The sequence below is a fragment of the Panthera pardus genome, unplaced genomic scaffold (assembly GCF_024362965.1).
Source record: "Panthera pardus isolate Hobbes unplaced genomic scaffold, ASM2436296v1 HiC_scaffold_11, whole genome shotgun sequence".
NCBI classification, from domain to species: Eukaryota; Metazoa; Chordata; class Mammalia; order Carnivora; family Felidae; genus Panthera; species Panthera pardus.
This window is the reverse complement of record NW_026526666.1, coordinates 17,538,328-17,547,453: the sequence shown is the minus strand read 5'-3', so window position 1 is coordinate 17,547,453 and position 9,126 is coordinate 17,538,328.

Sequence of the window (9,126 nt, the reverse complement as noted above, 5' to 3'; positions counted from 1 at the left end):
AAGCACCCCAATTAAATAAAAAAGGAAGATTTAAATATAAAGACCTACCTACTTCAAAGGTAAAGTTGGAGTTAGTATGTTAATATTCAAGCAGATTTCAGAGAAGAGACATTTATTTACCTGAGATAAAGGAAGTCCTATCCTAATGATAAGGGGATCAATTCATCTAGAGGGACGTAACAATCCTAAATGGTCAAACATATAACAAGGAGCTTTACGATACATGAAGCAAAACTGATAGATAAGCAAGGGGAAAACATTTTGCACAATGATCTACAATTATAATCATATATTTAATTTGTCATCTTGTGATGAGTTTAGTGGAAATGAAATATTCTTTGCTAAGCCCTGCCAAAATACATATTTAGGAGACAAAAAAATGTGTGCCTCTGAGTTTGAGAGTGGTTTTTGTTGTACCTGGATGTGGAAGTTTTTTAAGGACCAGGTGGTTGGGTGAAACAAGCAATATTTGGAGAGCGCTAGCAAAAGTGAAAAGAGCCTCAGGAAGTCATTTAGCAGAAGCTTGGTGTTAGTAAAGAAGAGATCAGTAGGGGGGGTGCCTGGGTGGCTCAGTCCCACTTCAGCTCAGGTCATGGTCTCACAGCTTGTGAGTTGGAGCCCTGCACTGGGCTCTGTGCTGACAGCTCAGAGCCTGGAGCCTGCTTCAGATTCTGTGTCTCCTTCTCTCTGCCTCTCCTCCACTCGTTCTCTGTCTCTCAAAACTAAAAAAATAAACATTTTTTTTTTAAAGAAGAGATCAATAGAAGCTTAAAAGAATATGAAGAGCATGCTAATAGGGAATTGTTAGGAACTATAGAAAAATAAACCGTATCACCTGAAAAATAGAAAATATGACTAATGATTCAGCAAATATTTCAAGGTAGAATGTTTAAATCACTACTTGAAATTTTTCACTGGCTATGATAAAATGATAGATGAGAGAGATGAGCTGAAATTTAATTATTCCATTTTTAAGTAAAATTTATAAGAAATAGAAAAACAGTATTTATAGAGTTCAAAAATAAAATTAAGTTTCACATTTCCAGGTCTTCCCATGTTTTCAAATTAAGAAAAGGCTTTAGAGCAAAGGTGAAGTGCAGAATGGGACTTTATAAAATGTCAGAAAGGCATAAGATGGTTCCTCAGGGAACTATTCTGTTAGAAAAATGTTCCCCTCAGGATCTCAAGGATATGTCCTACAAATCGCTTCTCTTAAACAATAGACCTTCTAAGAACATAATGTGTTGGCCTTAGCAGCTTTACAGCTTTACAAGAAGTTTAAGGGAAAGCATGGATTATGTTGATGAGATTTTTGAGTACTGGGGATAGGCCAGACTGCAGTCCGGGTCAGCTTGAAAAACTCAAGACGTAGGACACTATATATGAACGCTTGAATGGAGATCCACCCCCCCATCCCAACCCCCATCCTGAAATCAGAATAGTTTACCACTTGGAATTCTGGAAAATAACTCCTCAAATCAGATCTTTGTTTTCAAAGGATACACAGTTTAGGGGGAAACACTTCATAAGTTGTAATTCACAAGGCTCTGAGGTTTGGAGAGGGAAGAGAATCACATATCTTCATCTAGCCAGCCCCAATGTTTTTATCAGCTTTTCATGTTTCCAGGGCTTTCCTACAGCCCTGATTTTACTCTGGAATACACTAGCACTGGAGACTTGAGTTACTGCTAATATGGGATGTAACTCATTTTCCCACGGCAATGGATGGAAAGAAGTGAAGCAAACTCCACCAATTTCTTTCTTATCATAGCTTTTACAGCCTGCTTCCTGCCCCAGGATAAAGCCTCTACTCTGATCTCACATTCTAATTCAGAACATTTCTCAAAATTTTCTTATTTCTTCCTCGGTTGCAGAAAGGGTAGCTTATTCAGCATTCAATTAAAATTTAGATTTTCCATGTTCAATGTTCCATGAATGCAACCTTGTCCATATGTCTTTGGTGTTGGATTTATCTGCTTCTTTATTTTACATTGAGGTAGTTGATACTGATAGGTTCTAATTGCAATTGTTGCTTTAGCATTTGAGACATTGATACTTAAACTTCCTCTAGTAATTAACAGAAATATATCTCTATCTATATAGAGATATTTAGATATCAAGAATGAATCTTTTTCATCTCATAGAGCAAAATATAAGAATCTGTTAGAAAATCCATATTTTTGTTAAAGTTCTGGCAGTTAGGTTCTAACAAGATGCCTGGACTCCAGCAAAAAAGGAAATCATGGCCAGCTGTAAGGAAGTCAGGGGCCTGTCCTGGCAACACTCCGAACAAAACCACAAGAAACACCATCAAAGGAGACAGGCCCAAGATGGCTGATACAGTAGGCCAAAGTTCATATTATTCCTTCATTATACTATATTAACATACAAAAATCTCCTCCCTGAAGGTGCCATGACAGGAAAACCCTCACCAAATAAGGAAGGAAAAGCGCATAACCCACATTCCTGGAAGACACACCCTGCTTCCAAGAAATCGTTGCCTCAAGAAATGAAAATTTCACCCCTTTGTCAACAACTGTCAATAAAAAAATAGAAGCCCAAACCCCAGTGGGCTCCGTTCCCCTTTGAGCTCACCCACTCTCACATCTCCAGAGTGTACTTTTACTTTAATAAATTTTCCTGGTTGTACTGCTTATCAACTGTGTCATGTCTGCCCTTGAATTCTTTCTTCTGGCAGGACCAAGAACCTCTGGCAACATCTCTGAAGGGGCTGGATTGAGGCCTTAGGGCCCAAGGTCTCCTTGGTTCACCCAACAACATTTTCATTGATTACCCTTTTAAATCCTTACATAAATTACTTCTTCAAAAGAAGATAGTTTTCTACTTTATTTTGTTCTCAAATTGAAAAGAAATATTGCTATGGAAAAAAATTTCCTTCAGCCTCATCCTCTGTGGTATTCCTCCCCTCAGTTTCCTTATGAGTTGTGAAAACTGAAAAATAGAAGCATTACCATTGAAGACATACTAAAACATTATGTTTATTCATTTTCATAAATAAGTGAAAGAGGGGTTTAATATATGCTTGACTCAGTAACAACATAGAAGTAATAAATTACTTCAATAATGATATTCCCATAACTAGATATGATCATTTCACTTCAGTTTAATTCAGACTATAGATAGATATAGGTAATATAGGTAGAGGATATAATAATAAAGTCCTAATTAACCTTATCAGCTCAAGAATTATGTTTCTGCTTCACATAAATTGTAATTTGAACATTATATTCTTCCTCGGTTCTGCCATTTTTGTTCAATTTATAAGGTGTTTCTATTAATTTGAATATCCTAGCTTTGCAATCCGAGTCTTCATATATGTTTCTTATTAATTTTTTTTCTGTGGAGTACATGTTTAAATCTTTCTTTATTTATATTAAACTGATGCAGCCCAGTGTTAGAATTGGTTAAGCTTTACCTACTATTCAGATAAATGATGAGATATGACTACCATTGTCCCTTTGGGGAAAAAGTATGTTCCCTTTCAATGAAAAAGACTCTATGTTTCTGAAGTGATCAGTGAAATGAACCTTCTGGGGGCTAACAATGTACAGGCAGGTGGTGCTGACAAGTAGGGCAGTTAAAAATTTAAGACAGTTCCTCAGAAGAATAAAAGAAATTAAATTTGTGAAGGTCACATCTGGACATTGTAACTTTCAGACAGATTGCACTTCTTCACCTACCACTGGGAATCTAAATAGTATCATAGCATAGAGCTAAATAAGCCATTTTCTTCCCGATATATTTTATGACTGCTCTACATATTAATAATTCTTCTTCCCCTCTGAAATTATGCATTCTATAGTAGGATATTTCAGTTTGAAACATTACCTTTCACTTTTTTTCCAGACCATAAGATCAAGCTATATTATTCATGTGGGTTTTCCAGAATCTACAATTTCAGTCCCTTTTCCATGGCTGACTTCTTGTTTAGGTTGATTACAGCAATAGTTATATGTTGACTGCTCAATGTTTTTGTACCTACTTCCAATATTGCCAATGCTTCTCAGAGTTGCTACACCTGGAGTGGAGCTGTTTCCTACGGGTAATGTCTACACTTTCTTGTTCCAATTTGACCAATTCTCTAGTCTAAAAAACAAAACAAAAACAAAGACAAAAAAAAAACTTTTAATGTTTAATGGACAGCCGAACATTTTGACTATACTTATTCATCTATGAATCATTTAGCTATATTATCCAAGTGTGCAAAGTTTGCATTATACTGTATATTTAACAAGTTTACAACTTTAGATTGGAAATAATTTGAGGGTTCTGCTATTCAGAGTACAGAACATTTACTGAATATTATACCCTATTTATAGAAATATTTCTTTGAATTTTCTTCTGTTGCTATAAGTGTTCTATGGCACTTGTTTCAGTCAATTGATTACCAACTCCACTTTCTGCAATTTTAAATCTTTTTCACAATGTAGGTTCTTCTTTTCATGCAGCCCAAGCTCCAACAGAACTAATTGTGTCTAATATTAGAGACAATTGACTGCCTTCTTCAGTAAGTCACATGCCACAGAAAATCACTATTGTTGACATTGTTTCAAATATTTAATTGAGGGATTCTCCAAAATTCTATGAATTGTGAACTTTCCTTTCCAGAGAGAACAGCCATATGGAAGCATGCAGGTAATTAGGGTAACTGGATGGAAGCAGGCAGATAACTAGGGTAATGGCAGTAAAGCATCCACTTCAAATTACAGTATGAACTTAGTGCAGTAGTTTCTTATTGCTACTATAACACATTATTACACATTTCATGGCTTAAAACAACATTAATTCATAATCTTACATATATGGCCATCCAAAGTCTGAAATGGGTCTTGCTGGGCTAATCAAGGTATAGACAGAGCTGTGTTCTTCCTGGAAGCTGTAGGGGAGATTCTGTTTCCTTACCCTTTCCAACTACTGGCCCCCTCTTTAAGAGAGCAATGTAGCATCCTTACATCTGACCCTGTTATTCCCTTCTGCCTTCTTCTTCCACATTAAAGGACTTTGTGATTACATTGGGCCCACACAAGTATTCCAGGATAATCTTTTTATTTTAATGTCAGTTGATTAGCAATCTTAATTTCATTTGCAACATTAATCTCTCCCCCACCTTGTCATGTAACAAAACATATTAGAGGCTCTGGGGATTAGAGCATGGACATCTTTCAGGGTGATTATTCTGTTATCATACTTTGTAAGAGTAATTGACCTTAGAGAACTTTCACATTTCTAGCCATTCTGATATATGAATACATATAGATATATAGATAGATAGATAGAGACAGATATAGATACTTATATCTATATAATCTATGAAAATTTTAGATTTATAGTAATTACAATATTTAAATAAATACATTCAAGATCTATCTACCTACCCATTGACTTTGGAAACCAAATTTGTAAGGTTTTTAATTGACCTCAACCACTGTCTATTTTACATTGGTCATGTTACTTAAACTCACAGAAAAATAACAGTAACACCAAAATTGCACAGTTGGTTTGAGAAATAGAAGTACTTACTATAGCAGTTCATATAAGAGCCTAATAAATGACATAGATTATTATTTGTGCTGAAAACTGATCTAAACAATATGTGATTTAAAAAAAAAAACTGTAAACATTTTCTTTAACTATAATATACCGTACAAAGTAGTGAACAACTCTCTGAAACTTCACAAATTGCACATACCTGTTAAATCCACATCCATAGCAAGAAACAATATTATTAACAGCACAGACCCTCATTTATACTGTATCACTTCTTAGATAATTCCTATTCTGCCCACTCAGAGTATAAATTATATTTATCTGTTTTTGTACTTTAAATTAAATGATGCCTAGATTCTCTTTTGTGTCTAACTTCTTTGGCTCAACATTATGTCTCTCAAACTCATCCATATGTTTGTGCATAGTTATGGATGTTTTCTATTATTGTTCTATATTATTCCAGCATAATATTCTACTCTACATTATATTCCATTGAATATAATACAATTTTTGATATATTGTTTTCTGATAGGCATTTGAGTAGTTTGTTATTTAGGTATTACACAGTGTCATTCTCAACATTCGAGTACTTAGGTCTTTCAATTAACACATGTATGATTTTTGCTAGTCTTCGATCCAACGCTAAACCTAACTAGCATTGGATTTGTTAATGGATGTGTTAGAATAATGCCCCCCTAAAGATGTCCACATCTTAATCCTTGGAACCTTTGTTACCTTGGAACTATATGTTACCTTAAATAGCAAATAATTTTGCAAATATGATTAAATTAAGGATCTTAATATGGGGAGATTATCCTGGATTATCCAGATGTGCCCAATTTATTCACAAGAATTGCTAAGATATGAGAACTTTTCTTGGCTGAGTTCCAAGTGAAAGAGAAATGTGATTACAGAAGAACCGTAAAGTGGAATGTAAACTCGCTGACTTTGAAGATGAATATAGGAGTCCAAAAGCCAACAAATGAGGACAGTTTGTAGAAACTGAAAAGCACAAGGAAATGATTCTCCTCTAGATCCTCCAGAAAGGCACTGTGCACTGCCAACAACTTGATTGAGATCTGACATGGATTCTAACCTACAGAATTGTAAGATAATATATTTGTGTTATTTAAAGCCACTAAATTTGTGGCAGTATTTTATAGAAGCAATAAAAACGAATACACTGGATGATTGAGGAGTCTCATGTTTAGCCTTTATATGTATACCTCTCAGCATATGATTAAAATGGTTGTTCAAATCACAGTTCAGCCAGATGTGTGTGAAAGTTCCAGTTTCCTCTCATCCTCACCTAAACTTACTATTTTCTTTTTTGTATTTTTATTCTGGTGAATGTGGGATGTTATCTATTATAGTTTTTAATTTGTATTACCCTAGTGATTAATGACACTGAGAACATTTTCATATGTTTACTGGCCATGTGAATATACTCCTTTGTAAAGTGTCTTTAAGTCTGCATGATTTAAATTATTTTAAATATGTTGAGGTTCTTTTTGTCATATTACTGTCTATTTAAAGTCTATGTTTAATAAGCAAAATACAAATAAATATTTTAACCTTTTACTTGTATTAAATCCATCCCATTTATTAAATAATTGATATTTCATTTCGCTGCCAGTTTATTATTTCCTATTTAACACATCTGTTGTCTTTTGTAAAAAATCTGCTTTATTGAGGTATAATTTACATTTTAAAATGCATTCATTTTCAATATAGGTCTCATGAGTTCTAAAAAATGTATACACTCAGGACTATCACCAAATTAAGATGTAAAACACTTTCTTCATCCCAAGAAAGTACCATCGTGCCTTTTTGCAATCAACTTCTTATAACCTCTGGCACTAGGAAATAATCTACTTCATGTTACTATAACTTTGTTTGGTCTTTTCTTGATTGTCAGATAAATAGAAACTTGCAGCTTCAATTATTTTGTGTCTGGCTTCTTTTACAAAGCATAACGGTTTTGAGATGCAGTTGTATTGTTATGTAAATTAGTTTGTTATTTCTTTTTTTTCAATATATGAAATTTATTGTCTAATTGGTTTCCATACAACACCCAGTGCTCATCCCAAAAGGTGCCCTCCTCAATACCCACCCCCCACCCTCCCCTCCCTCCCAGCCCCCATCAACCCTCAGTTTGTTCTCAGTTTTTAAGAGTCTCTTATGCTTTGGCTCTCTCCCACTCTAACCTCTTTTTTTTTTTTTTTCTTTCCCCTCCTCCATGGGTTTCTGTTAAGTTTCTCAGGATCCACATAAGAGTGAAACTATATGTAGTTTGTTATTTCTTAACTCAGAGTAGAATCCTATTGTATGGATATACCACAATTTGCTTATTCATTCACCTTTTTGTTTTAATGATTATCCAGTAGAGTTAATATGAACTTTTTTACACAAGTATTTTGTGTATGAACACATTAGCATTTCTTTTGGGGAATTATCTAAGAGTAGAATAATGGTGCATATAGTAACTTTACATTTAACTTCAAAAATGACTACCAATTTACTCAGAGGTTGTTAAAATTTTGCATCACCATCCACATTTTATGAGACATTCTATTGTTTCATGTCCCCACCAACAATTGGTATATGTAGCTTTATTTATTTATTTTTAATTCAACCATATTTGAATGGAGTAGAATCTCAGTTTCGTTTAAATAACATGTTCCTAATTATGTCAAATATCTTTTTATGTATTTATTGACATGTATATAATTTCTTTTTATAAATGCTTTGTTCAAAATTTTTACCCATTTTTTTGGGTTGTTTATCTTCTTGCTATTAAGTTTTAAGAGTTTTTTAGATACTCTAGATACGTATTATTTGTCTGTTAAATAAATGGATTGCTAATTTTCTCCCAGCCTGACTTTAGCCTTTGTATTTTCTTAATGATGTCTTCTGAAAAGCAGAAAACTTAGATAAAGTTTAATTTTTATTCTTTTTCATATTTGGTTAATTATTTTTGAGTCCTAAAATGATCTTCCAAAGATTGTAATGATTTGATTCCATGTGTGTAAGTTTCAAATTTTAGCTTTTACTTATATCTCAGATCATTTTTGTGTTTTTTTTGTTTTATTTTAATTTTTTTTTTTTTTAACGTTTACTTATTTTTGAGACAGAGAGAGACAGAGCATGAACGGGGGTAGGGTCAGAGAGAGGGAGACACAGAATCTGAAACAGGCTCCAGGCTCTGAGCGGTCAGCACAGAGCCCGACGCCGGGCTGGAACTCACAGACCGCGAGATCATGACCTGAGCTGAAGTCGGATGCTTAACTGACTGAGCCACCCAGGCGCCCCAAATCATTTTGGATATATATATGTGTATATACACACACACACACACACACATAATACACATAATATTTTTGGAGATATTATGTATAATGATATCTATACAGTAAGTATATACATAATATATATGTATTTATATATAATATATTTTGAAGTTTTATAATTAGTTATATATATATGCATACTGTTTTTGGTTAAATATTCTGGTTGACTTTTATCATCATAAAATATTTTTATCTGTTGCCATTCTTTTCCTAAATATGTAGGTAATAATACAGATACTCTAGCTTTCTATAATAAGAAATTGTGGGG